This window comes from Rutidosis leptorrhynchoides, chromosome 2 (genome assembly GCF_046630445.1).
Source record: "Rutidosis leptorrhynchoides isolate AG116_Rl617_1_P2 chromosome 2, CSIRO_AGI_Rlap_v1, whole genome shotgun sequence".
Lineage (NCBI taxonomy): Eukaryota > Viridiplantae > Streptophyta > Magnoliopsida > Asterales > Asteraceae > Rutidosis > Rutidosis leptorrhynchoides.
In genome coordinates, this window is record NC_092334.1 from 685,273,848 (window position 1) to 685,287,895 (window position 14,048).

At 30.6% G+C, this 14,048-nt stretch overlaps 1 pseudogene; it reads right to left on the reverse strand.

Annotated features, from left to right (window-relative positions):
- Positions 1 to 14,048, reverse strand: part of LOC139890330 (immune-associated nucleotide-binding protein 9-like) — a 39,797-nt pseudogene that overhangs the window by 8,787 nt on the left and 16,962 nt on the right.

Here is a 14,048-nt window from a genome sequence, read left to right on the forward strand (position 1 = left end):
TATAATATTCGGGAGACCCACGCGAGTTGTAACGAGTGTTCGGGCTATAGTTCATTATTGGTGAAGGAGGACTATAAAGTGGGCTTTGAACTGATTTTTCGGTAGAAGATCCTTCAGTATCTTTCTCAGCTGGTTTGAAAAGAGTCATTTTGTTTATTTGATGATAGCTTGACATTCTAACATTAAGATAGAGATTTTGATTAGATTTTTAAGCTAGGATTGTAAAGAATGAGAGGTAGGGTTGAACTCTTTGCTTTAACATTCTAAGGTAATCCTAAGTGATTTAAAGTCTAAGGCAGGAAAGGTTATAGTTTCCTAGATCGCTAAGGTACCCTAGCTAACAAGTAAGGCACACATAAAATGCAATCCTGGTTCACTATAACAACCTGATAATGCTCTGATACCAATCTGTCACACCCCCAATTAGGGCCTGGGCGAAATGTGATTCAATATCATAATACATACCAACATATTATAAAATGAGAACAAATACTATATGAATAAAACCAAATTTGCAGCGGAAGGATTAATAATGTCGTTACAAGAATTATAAATTGTTCAAATGCAGAAAAGTAAATATGCGATAAGTCTTGATCCTAGCCAAGTAAGTCATCACGTAAGCAGTAGATATAGAGGTCCTGATCATTCAGTACCTGAGACAAACATGCTAAAAGTGTCAACCAAAAAGGTTGAGTGAAATTCATAGGTTTAACAAATATGATTGACCGTTTGTTCTTAGACCACAAGATTTGTTATAAAAGTAGATCACGCAGATCCAAAAGTAGTACTGATTCGTGATATTTTAGACTAAACGTTTGTTTTGTTGCCCCGATGATAAGTTGACAGTACCTTATCACCTTGTTTAAATCATTATTAAGTAATACAAAGACATCGCGGTCAAATGTATCGGGGACGTTACTCCCGATAGGCCTACCCCCAATAATTAAGAATGCCTTATCCTGAAAGCAATTAAAAAATATCACTGTGGGGTCTTAGTAGCATAAGCTAGTCATAGCACAGTTTAAGTTCGTACTTGTGTCTAAGTTGTTTAAAGTATAAAAGCAGCATGTGTCTCACCCCAGTAAGTATAAAAAGTGTTATAGCAATAAGAGTGGGGCTATGAAAGTCACCTTAGTAATTTGATGAGATAAAGTAATCCTTAAAGAGGAAGTATGGATGATCGAAGCACGGAATAAGTCAACCTAAGAATAAGTTGAGAATAGTTTAGATGTTTTACCCGTATTATGATAAGTGTTAGTATTTTCTTTTATAGTAAGTTTAAAGAAGATTTATCATTTTGGATAGGCTTCTCATACTAGACAAGCTTCCAATCTAACACTTTCAATTTAAAATGGCCTTTTCAGGTCATAGGTTTCTGAGCCACAGGATCCTTTAACTCGGTAATCCAAACTCTCCGCCTAGACTTTCGAGTGTCCATCCACTCGAGAAAGATCAAGATCTATACCCATCTAATATACCGTTCCAATACGTTTTTAGGTGCGTATAGGAATACAACACTTTAAATACTTTATACAATAAGTATTTACTTAAGTTCGATTGTATTATCGTTATTAAGATTGTTTGGTTTTTAAATCCTAATAATAAGTAGGATATATTTAAGTAGGTAAACAAGTGTTATACATAGAAATTGTGTTTTATGAATGGGTATGTATTAATATCAAGTTAATATGTGTATATATATATATATATATATATATATATATATATATATATATATATTTATCTTATATGTTAAAATATGTATAGTTTAATTTTAAGTTTTATGTCAATATAAGTACCAATAATTATCTAAAAATGCTAACAAGTGTTTTATTGATTTCATAACAGTAAGTGACATGTATAAAACATTATAAAAATTTTCTATACATAAATATTAAGTTTTATGTATTAAAAAAAAAATTTATAGCTAAAATACAAATAAATAGATAAATAAGTTTAACAACACATTTTATATTTTTCTTAGGTTCTACTGACCAAAATAAACTTAGGAAAAATTTATAAATTTTTGTTATGGTGTAAAAGTATTTATTTCTAATTTCTTTTTCGGTTCAAGATAAATCAAAGTTTATAAAGTAATAATTATTATATCAACTCAATTAATTCATCTAAAATTTTCGTATACCTAATATAGTGTATTAAGCTTAGAAATTTTTTTTTTACATTTATATTAATAGTTTAACTATTTAATTCAACTTTTGTATTGTTTTTAGTTTAAATTCGGAATTAAATAGAAATATATAATTATTAATTCTAAAAATAATTTTTATAACTTTCTTATTAGTTCCTAAGTAATTTCCATTGATTATTGTAGTCATAAACATGTTATATCATTAAATTCTATTTTTCTTTTTAAAACAGATTTTCCGGTACTGTAGCAAAAGTAGAAGAAAATACAAATTAATTATTTAAAATGACAAATAAATCAAACATAAATTTTTATAATTACTTTTATGACCTAAGTAACAAGTGAAAATTATAAAACATAATATATAAAATTGTTTACTATTTATTTCTTCATTATCTATATATACCGAATATAAAAAAAAGTCAGTTTTTGATTTTTAATAAATATAAATTCGAATGTATAATTCATAAAAATAATTTTTATAGTCATTAGGATACTTAATACTAATTATCATGTATTTACATTATTTATTATAATTAATTTCGTATTTATTTGGTATTTAACATAAAACTAGCACAAAAATATGATAAAAACTAAATAAAAACTATAAAAATAATATAGAGAACTTACAAAAATAATTTTTGCAGAGGTTTGAGAGTATGATCTTCAAGTGAGAATAAATTTTTGAGGTATAAAGGATTTTGAAAGAAATGGCTAGTATTTATAGGTGAAAACTTGGTAAAAAAAATGTATAAAAGAAATAAAAAGAAAAAGAAAAGAAAAATAAAAATATTAATAATTGTATCAGCCCATAATTTGTATTAAATAAAGAAAAGTGTTTTTATAAAGCTAGATCTAGATCTAGAATAAAATTTAAAAAATAAAAAGCAAAAAGTATTAATTTTTTTTTGTTTACTATTCGGCGCTACAGTAACCTTTTTATATATATATATATATATATATATATATATATATATATATATATATATATATATATATATATATATATTTTTTACAATGACTATAACCTTCATTTTTATAAAATATATCATTGTATAGATTAGTTTTTGTAAGTGGTAACATATTTACATAAACTTTACATCTTATAAATATGTATATACTTTTTAGTTATATATAAATATATATGTATATATAACTTTGTCAAGTATAAAGTTTATAAATTTAACTAATAAACTTATGTTACTTGATATGAATTTATATGTTGTAAACTTATTTATTTTAAGTATACATTATATAAATTACTTGATAAGTTTAGGTTTCGTTATATAATATAAACTTATAGATGTACTTTGTTGAATAATATTTATCCGTTTAACGTTTGTTAGTTTCGTATATATATAACGACCATTCATTAATACTTATTCTTTTTTTTTCGGGCATTTTAAATTATACGGAAGAAAATATAGATGAAAAAATGAGGGTCGTTATATTTTTAATCTTTAGCATTTCCTCTTCTGACTTCTTTTGAACAGCCACCGCTTTCTTCTCAGCCTCTATACGAGCAGCTCGCTCTTCTGCTAATAATTGTTCCAGCTTCAAATTTGTCTCCTTGAGCCTCAACTCAACCTGTGTATAGTAGACCATTTTATATAATATCCGATTTTTAAGATATATATGTAACAAGATTTTTAGTTTTAACACATGCTATCTAAATTTGGATACGACATAGATCCAATTTGAGGAAAAAGATACGTATAAAATAACTATGTAGACTAGAGATACATACCATCTCTAATATATGCTTGAATTGCTCACCTCGTACCAATGTATCCTGTTCACCTTCTCTGTCATATTTCTGTAGAAATAAAAAAAAATGATATGTGCAGAGTCATTATATATGTAACTGGTAAACTTGAGTTCAGCTAATAGTAGTATCAAGTATGACCTTAAACTCATTGAACATTTCATTACTGTATGGAGTTCCATGCACCATGTGTACTAAATGAAGTAGTTTAGGCACTTGATCCAATCGTGTAGTTTCATCTTTTGTCTTGTTATTAAAAGCAAGATATCGATCCCCACACCGACTCAAGATTTGCTGTAATAATAAACAACGGGTGTGTTACCATATATAGTATAGTAGCAAAGTAAGATTAAGTGCATAATACAAAGAACAATACAGAGTATATAACTAAAACTGTTAATTTGCTAGCTCCACCTACCTTTAAAGAGTCAGAAGAATCACTTAAAAATCATCTAAAGTCTTGTCCTCATCTTCAAGTTCATCTCCAACGGTGAAAACTACTATGATGTAATCTAGAATTTTACTTCCAAAAAGTGTAATCAAGCTACTTATTACAGCCTTCTCCTCTTCTGAAAATCGGTTGCAAACCGAAAAAATAACCAAAACAGCATGAATCCCATTCCTAGCCATATCAATGCAACTAACAATCTCCTTCTCAATAAACTCATGTTCAAGAGAAGAATCAAACAGCCCTGCAAGAACCTCAATATCATTATTCATATTCATAATCTACATAAAAACAAATTAAAATTTAAACAAAAAGGGCACTAATAAGTAGTGGAGGATTCATAGGATTCTTAATTTCTTTTCGAGGGCAAAAATTTGTTAAAACTTTTTAATCATACAAATTGTATAAAACAACATCAAAATCATAGAAAGTTGTAAAAGCAAGATTATAGATTAAAACAAAACAAAATAATATGCCCCTAACAGTGCAATTTTTTGCCAATTATCTTTTTTTTGTTATAAGTCAAGTGTCATGGTGTAGTGGCCGACACTTTTAATAAAGTAAAATTTGGTGAATCAACATATTTGGTGGATTACGGATATTACTGTTCCACTTAACTGCACAGTGAATTATTGTACTATAAGTATGTTATCGATTGTAATCAGTAGGTATACCATTCTTGAATAAGAATTTAATCTCTTCTATCTTCCCTCATATTAGTAAGATATATGCCATATACAATATTAAATCATAACACGTTATCAGCACGAAGAGCTCGGTATAATTAATGTGATTTTTCCACTTACCTAACCACCACTTCCACCTCTCAAGATTCCCGCCGTCCGCCGCTGAAACCGCCGGAAGATATTGAAACCTCCGATGTAAGTTATACTTATCAGGTTGTTGTTCGAACTGGGTTTACGAAGAGGACAAGAAGAAACAAAAAAGGTTAAATGTATCAGAGGTGCAGCTGCAGCGTTTCTGTTGTTCACGCAGAAACAGAAATTAAAATATAAAAAAAATGAGACAGCTACAACAGTGATTTAAAGTGATGGTGGTGTTGTGGTGGCTTGTTTGATTCGATGTTTACAGCAGTATTGATGTGGTAGCGTGGGGGTACGTGATAGTACTATATTTTACTACGAAATACGTTACAAATTACACAAGTTTTAATTATTTATTTACAAATGGGATATACCTAAACCTTGCTACAACACTATAGGCAGTGTACCTAATCGTAGAGTAGTATAGTTTTTAGTAAGTCCGGTTCGTTCCACAGGGAGCGGGCTTATTGCACACTATATTTTTAAACAACTATATTTGTACAAAATATATATAATTATATATAATAATATATAAAAGGGGGTTTACCGTTTAATGACCGGTTTGTCGATTTATATTTTAAGCGAAGCGTATAGTAAATGACAATATTTAAATAACAATATAAAATAAATAACAATAATTGAAATGACAATAAATAAAAGTACGAGGAAAAATGAAATAAAATATATTATGCTTATTTAAACTTCCGTAACCATGATGTTTGACGTTTTGACTTTAATTTATTATCCTGGGCTAATTATCCTTTGTCCTAGATGTATTTGAAACCTATCTGGTTTTTGTCCATAATAGTTCATCGGTCATAATTATAAACTGCTCGGCAAATTTAACCTTATACCCGAAGTCAAATATTCCAACTAACTGGGGATTCGAACTGTAACAAGGTCTTAATACTTTGCTTAATGAATACACCAGGTTATCGACTGTGTGTAAACCAAGGTTTTAATACTTTGTTAACAATTACACCAATTACCCTTGAATGTAATCCACCCCTATTTTAATGAGTCCATTGACTATTAATCCATCCCCGTGTCCGGTCAAATGAACAATAATTCGTACTTATAAATATCCCGCCCATCGTGTCCGATTAAGCGTATGTGGTTATATATAGATACTTCAAATCATAACCTTTATATTAAATTAACGAGGTATCGTTAATTTAATATAAAGCCCATTAATAGCCCATAGTCTAATTTCCACAAGTGTCGTTCTTTTGTCCAAACCCCAATTATGGTACAAAACCCAATTACCCCGTCTTTAATATTTAGTCCAACATCATGATTACTTTGGCTCAAATAAGCATAATAATAACTTAAGTACGAGACATTAATTTAAAAAGGAGAACATAGCTTACATTGATTATTTATCGCGTAGTGTTACACGGACAGAGCTCCGACTTTAAAAACCCGTAAAAATAACTTTTACATAACCCAAACTAATCTAATATAACACTAATCTATACTATATATACATATATATATATATATATATATATATATATATATATATATATATATATATATATATATATATATATATATATATATATATATATATATATATATTTATTTATTTATATTATACTAAGGAGTATTATTATTATTATTTTATTTTTACTCGCAGAATTCGTGACCTTTTATAGGAGTTTTGATTTCTGACAGCTCCGCGAGTCGTGGAGTTTTTAGCCTTCAAACTCCGCGAGTCGCGGAGTTTGAAAATCCAGCTCAGGATCATTTGTCTCATAGCTTGTCGACATAATTTTTAAATATATATAATATATAAATAATTTATATAATTATTTAAATATTATATTATATTCTTGTGCATAGTTGACTTGTAATTTTTGGTCCGTTGCGTCGGGCGTTGATAGTTGACTCATGTCCCGGTTCCGGATTTTCGAACGTCCTTGCGTACAATTTAATATCTTGTACTTTGCGTTTTGTAACTTGTACTCTTGTCATTTTTAGACGTTTTTCATCAATAAATTGAACCTTTTGAATTGTATCTTGAACATTTGAGCTTTTTGGACGTTTGTGTCTTCAAATCTTCGTTTTCGCCTTTTGTCTTCGCACTTATTTATTTAAACAATTACAATGAAAATATAATACAATTACATATGAAAACCTATTATTTAGGAGGGATATTGCTATGAAATATATGTTCCTTTTTAGCCTTATCAAACATCCCCACACTTGAGCGTTGCTTGTCCTCAAGTAATACAGAACTTGAAATAAAAACATACATGAATCACTTTTTTATTCATCACACTTTGTACATCAGTGATTTTGATATGGTGGTATAAACAATGATAGTAACGATAGAACCATGGTTAAAGGTGGGTGTGTCATCCACAGTTGCCTCGGGTTTAGGTCAACGACACTTGCAATCAAATAGCCGATTTACTTTCGGTTTCCAAAGAAAAGTGCACATTTGAAAGGCGGTTTACAGTCCCACATGACTATGAAAATATAGATCCTTAAGGAAATTGGATCTTTATGAAAATATTTGATCTTTTGAAAATTCAATCTAGCTTTTACCCTAGATAAGTTTTTCGGAATAACCCTTCACCGGTGTTTGCGAAATATTTTTGTGGGTTGTGTAGGTTTCAGATTTGAAAATTTTAGCTCAACACTTGTGGTTTTGTGTTACCCACTTGCTAACCTTGTATTAGGAAAGCAACACGTCTAGTTTACTTGTCCCGTATATTACCTTTCGGCAAACTACCGTCCGGTTGTAAAAGAAAGCGATGAACAAGAAACTGTTAAGGCAATGTCTAATGACATGCTTTTGATTATGGTCTATAAACGTGTCGGATGCTATTACTATCCTTTGTAGGAGCAATAGTAAAGATCATCCTATGATTTTTTGGTCTGGCACAAGGTCCTGTCTCCGACCATGCTATGCAACCACCGTTCTTACGGTTGACACCCGATTTGGTTCAGGTGACCTAATGAATTCCAGGTGAATTCCTAGGATTTTACGTTCAATGGTAATGAACGCATTAAAAATGGGTTTTCAAAAAATAAATCAGTTTGTAATTTTGATCAAAATATTTTCTCGTTCAAGCTCGAGTTTAGATATCATTGAATTCCATGAGTTTGTAATTCTCAATCTTTAAGGTCAATCTCAAGGATTGAGTAATATCAGGCTTAAAAGCTGATTTTTGATCTTTAAGGAGATTATCCTTTCTGGGGATCTGATTCATTAGTCTTATCAAGCTAATTTGCACGGTGCCCCCCCATTGTACGAGATAAATCCTTCTCATGGTTAGGATAAATCTGACCACTTGGCGACCCTGTTTGATGCTGAGGTTCGTGGATTTCCTGCTGATTTTAGAGATGACTTTTCTAGATTTTTCGTCAACCTACAGGTGGTCTGGACGACAACTTCATGACCTAAATCAAGAATCGCGTGTCTTTTTCGGAAGACTTTACTTCCTTTTAATGATGGAATTGATTCATCGTGTAGATCCATCTTTTCTTTCAAATATATTACAGTAAATCGGGTAAAACAGTTAATTTAGTCCAAAACAAAAGCACCTGCAATAACTTTACAGAAACATGTGATATATAGTTTTTAATTGAATAACTTGGTGCATTCTCCCCACACTTAGTTTCTTTCTTTGCCTTTTTATTCTCCTTTATTCCATTTTAAATGAATTCAATCGTTTTAGGGTGTTTCTCAATTTATGTCCTTTCCGAGGTAACGATAATTTCGGTATTAACACCTAGTTTTCACCGTTCATAAATATGTATAAACATGATTTTGAATTCATTTAGTTGAATTTTTTTTTTTTTTTTTTTTAAAATTTTCACAAAATTTAGAAAATAAGCCAAGAATAGATCCGAGAGAATTTATAACCTTTCCCCACACTTAGGATCATGCAATGCCCTCATTTGCATGAAATCAGACTCTAATTATAAATTCATGAGGGTGATTAGTGTAGAAAGTAGTTAAAGATACCATAAAATTGCAGGATGATAGATGGTGCACCTCATCGTTCATTCCTTCTTGTTTTATCACACATGTTTTTCTTCAAAAACGGTTGCTTTTCTGAACTGTTTACTAATATTTGAAAAAACGTCTTTTATCCTAACTTATCATGCATTTTTGTTAACGAGTTATGCACTAACCCGAACCCCTAATTTAACATTAAGTGGGGTTAAACTTCCCCACACTTAGCTGACGACATGTGAAGTCGGTAGAATAAGTTCCACGAATTAGAGTAGTGAGCCAGTTATTTACATCTCGGGTGGTGTATAATATATCAATGGGTTTAAAGTTTAGACTCGCCCGATTGTCACTACTTAATTCTTTTTTAAGTGTAGCTTTTAGTAAATGGATATGTCTCTTTTCTGGTTCTTGGTCAAATGGATCGATATACACCGACATACATATTATAGGGTGGACAATTTCTAACGTTTCCTTCCTTTTATTCTCGACGTCAAAGTTTTCACCTCTATTACCCAATTGGGTGAAATTCGAGGTGTCATTATCTATTACAGCTCGTAGTTCATTTCTGGTGGATGACTCGTCTATTGAGAATATTGGGTTGGAAGGTTGTGGAATGGTGAAGTTCGGTTTGGCCTTGGGGGTAAAATTTTCAACGTTATCGTATTCCCAAGAGTACCAATTTGTTACCCTTACTTCTTCTTTATCCATTGATGGATCAATGATTTCGTCGGTAGAGGCTAATGTGTCGATATGTTGTGAAATTGGTAAGACTGAATAAAAAGTATCATCGGGATAGTTGGTGATTTCAGAGCTCTCGAATTCATCAAAATTCGATGATATGAGATTTTCTTGCACACGACTCCTCAGATCAACAGGTGTGTAGTCTGATAGAGTTTCAGCTTGCCGGTTTACAAACTCTCTCATTTGTTCATTTTGAGCATTGAGTTCTTCGAGTTTGATTTTCATATTGTCTAATAAATTTTCAGACACGTAATTTTCCTCGTCTACTGGTTGTTGAGTTTGGATATATTCTTGGGAATAATCCCAATTTGAAATGTATTCTTCATAATCATTCCATTCAGGTTCCGTGGGTGCGTAATTTTTCATAGGAACGTAATAATAACATTCCCATGTTGAGTGATAATCTCCACAGATTTCACAACCAGTTATTGTTTCGTCATTCGTGATCCAAGATTGACCGAACGAATTGTCATCAACACTCGTTTGAGAGTATTGATTTAATTGATTTTGGATTTCAAAAAGAGTTTCCATAGCCTTGTTTTCAAAATTTTCCATTTTATTGCGATGGCCAAATTTTAGCTACAATGTGGTGCATTTACTAATTATCCTATTAGTTATAAAAATAGAAAAACTTATATAAGTTGTCCAATTAATAGACTTTTCTGCTTTTGCCCACGTTTCGAATAGCCAAAAGATGCAGCAGGGAGCCAGAACCCTTTAAATCGGAAGCTCACAACTCAGCCACTAACAAATCCAACTATTACTACGAAGCAGAAAATTGTCAACGTCCATTAATTTAACCACTTAAATAATTTTTCTTTCTGTTTGAGATATTAGATAAGAAATAGAGAAAATTTCTAAGTCCTAAAAACTAAAGCGTCGAGAAATAAGGAAGAAAAAGAATGCGCGTCAAAAAATAAAAATAAAAAAATAGCGCGTCGTAACTTAAAAAGGAATTAAAAACTAAGAATTAAAAGTTGCGTCTAAAAATATTAAAGCTTAAAAGAAAAACTATATCCCAAATGGTAATAACTTAAAAAGATACTAAAATATAAAAACGGCGTCGCAAAATTCTAAAGCACCTAAATCTTAGTCTAAAGAAAAAGCACTTAAGGGATTTTACGGCAAAGCCTAAAAATCTAGGAGTAAAAATAACTATAGCAAAAACTAAGTTTAAAATTAAATATGAGCGAAAAATACAAATATTATGCTACAACGATTAAAAAGGGACAAAATATACATGTGGTAGCGTGGGGGTACGTGATAGTACTATATTTTACTACGAAATACGTTACAAATTACACAAGTTTTAATTATTTATTTACAAATGGGATATACCTAAACCTTGCTACAACACTATAGGCAGTGTACCTAATCATAGAGTAGTATAGTTTTTAGTAAGTCCGGTTCGTTCCACAGGGAGCGGGCTTATTGCACACTATATTTTTAAACAACTATATTTGTACAAAATATATATAATTATATATAATAATATATAAAAGGGGGTTTACCGTTTAATGACCGGTTTGTCGATTTATATTTTAAGCGAAGCGTATAGTAAATGACGATATTTAAATAATAATATAAAATAAATAACAATAATTGAAATGACAATAAATAAAAGTACGAGGAAAAATGAAATAAAATATATTATGCTTATTTAAACTTCCGTAACCATGATGTTTGACGTTTTGACTTTAATTTATTATCCTGGGCTAATTATCCTTTGTCCTAGATGTATTTGAAACCTATCTGGTTTTTGTCCATAATAGTTCATCGGTCATAATTATAAACTGCTCGGCAAATTTAACCTTATACCCGAAGTCAAATATTCCAACTAACTGGGGATTCGAACTGTAACAAGGTCTTAATACTTTGCTTAATGAATACACCAGGTTATCGACTGTGTGTAAACCAAGGTTTTAATACTTTGTTAACAATTACACCAATTACCCTTGAATGTAATCCACCCCTATTTTAATGAGTCCATTGACTATTAATCCATCCCCGTGTCCGGTCAAATGAACAATAATTCGTACTTATAAATATCCCGCCCATCATGTCCGATTAAGCGTATGTGGTTATATATAGATACTTCAAATCATAACCTTTATATTAAATTAACGAGGTATCGTTAATTTAATATAAAGCCCATTAATAGCCCATAGTCTAATTTCCACAAGTGTCGTTCTTTTGTCCAAACCCCAATTATGGTACAAAACCCAATTACCCCGTCTTTAATATTTAGTCCAACATCATGATTACTTTGGCTCAAATAAGCATAATAATAACTTAAGTACGAGACATTAATTTAAAAAGGAGAACATAGCTTACATTGATTATTTATCGCGTAGTGTTACACGGACAGAGCTCCGACTTTAAAAACCCTTAAAAATAACTTTTACATAACCCAAACTAATCTAATATAACACTAATCTATACTATATATACATATATATATATATATATTTATTTATATTGTACTAGGGAGTATTATTATTATTATTTTATTTTTACTCGCAGAATTCGTGACCTTTTATAGGAGTTTTGATTTCTGACAGCTCCGCGAGTCGTGGAGTTTTTAGCCTTCAAACTCCGCGAGTCGCGGAGTTTGAAAATCCAGCTCAGGATCATTTGTCTCATAGCTTGTCGACATAATTTTTAAATATATATAATATATAAATAATTTATATAATTATTTAAATATTATATTATATTCTTGTGCATAGTTGACTTGTAATTTTTGGTCCGCTGCGTCGGGCGTTGATAGTTGACTCATGTCCCGGTTCCGGATTTTCGAACGTCCTTGCGTACAATTTAATATCTTGTACTTTGCGTTTTGTAACTTGTACTCTTGTCATTTTTAGACGTTTTTCATCAATAAATTGAACCTTTTGAATTGTATCTTGAACATTTGAGCTTTTTGGACGTTTGTGTCTTCAAATCTTCGTTTTCGCCTTTTGTCTTCGCACTTATTTATTTAAACAATTACAATGAAAATATAATACAATTACATATGAAAACCGATTATTTAGGAGGGATATTGCTATGAAATATATGTTCCTTTTTAGCCTTATCAAGTATGAAAGCTGAAGTTTGCAGCTGCTTTAATTGATAGAAACATGGAGATCATAAGAGAAAACGGTTTGCAGAAAATAGGAGAGGGAGAGAGAGAAATAGTTAGATAGTTGTAAGGTGGATAAGGTGGTTTCTTGGCGGATCATGGCTGTTATGGGTGGTGGCGGTTTGGTTCTTGATTGCAAGTGATGTTCAAGGTTGATCAAGTAAGTGTAATTTGTATATATTTATATATCTTATTTATATACATAGGTACCTTGAATATATAATATCTATATGTATATATAGAAATATGATGTGTTTGATAGATAATTTAAAACAGTAAAAGCCAACCAATTATTATCACTTTCTAAAGAATCAATTACCTATTAAATAAATAAATAAATAAAAACGTGCACTTAATAATGAAAACAGTGAGCCATCATAACTTTTATCAATTCAGTCGATATCCACATTTACGGATAACTTTCGTGCTCCGTTGTTAATCAGTGGCGGATAAAAGTCTTCAGAAAAATCCCAAAATTTTAAATTAAGTATCTTTATTTATTTAGGTCATTATGGTATAAAATTTGGTCATTAACTATTAAATAAAAATTACATTAATTATTCACTCCCAACCCCCAAGTAAAATAAAAAGTGAAATTTGTAACAAACCATCTCTCTCTCTTTCATGTTTTCTGTTTCATCGTAAACCATAAGCCACCCCATCACAAGATCACTGCTACTGCTCACTGTTATTCGTTATTTTGCTGCAACCGTTTGAAAAAAAAACCCACCACTACCATATATATATATTACTAATGATATAACGATATCTGGACAGTCCGACGTAAAATAAAAAAATAAAATTTATCAATAAAGTGTTTGGAGTTCTTATGCAACTTGCCTCTATTCTCTTTTATTTGGCCGACCAGTGGGAACTTTCTCCTTGTGATTAAATATTACAAAGACTAAAGTTTCTATTAAATCTTTTAATTGTTTATCAATTGGGACCGTGATTTATTGAGTCATGTTTGAGCCATGATTTCATTTCTTCACTTTTTATCAACTAGTTTTTATCAATAAACAACCCTTTT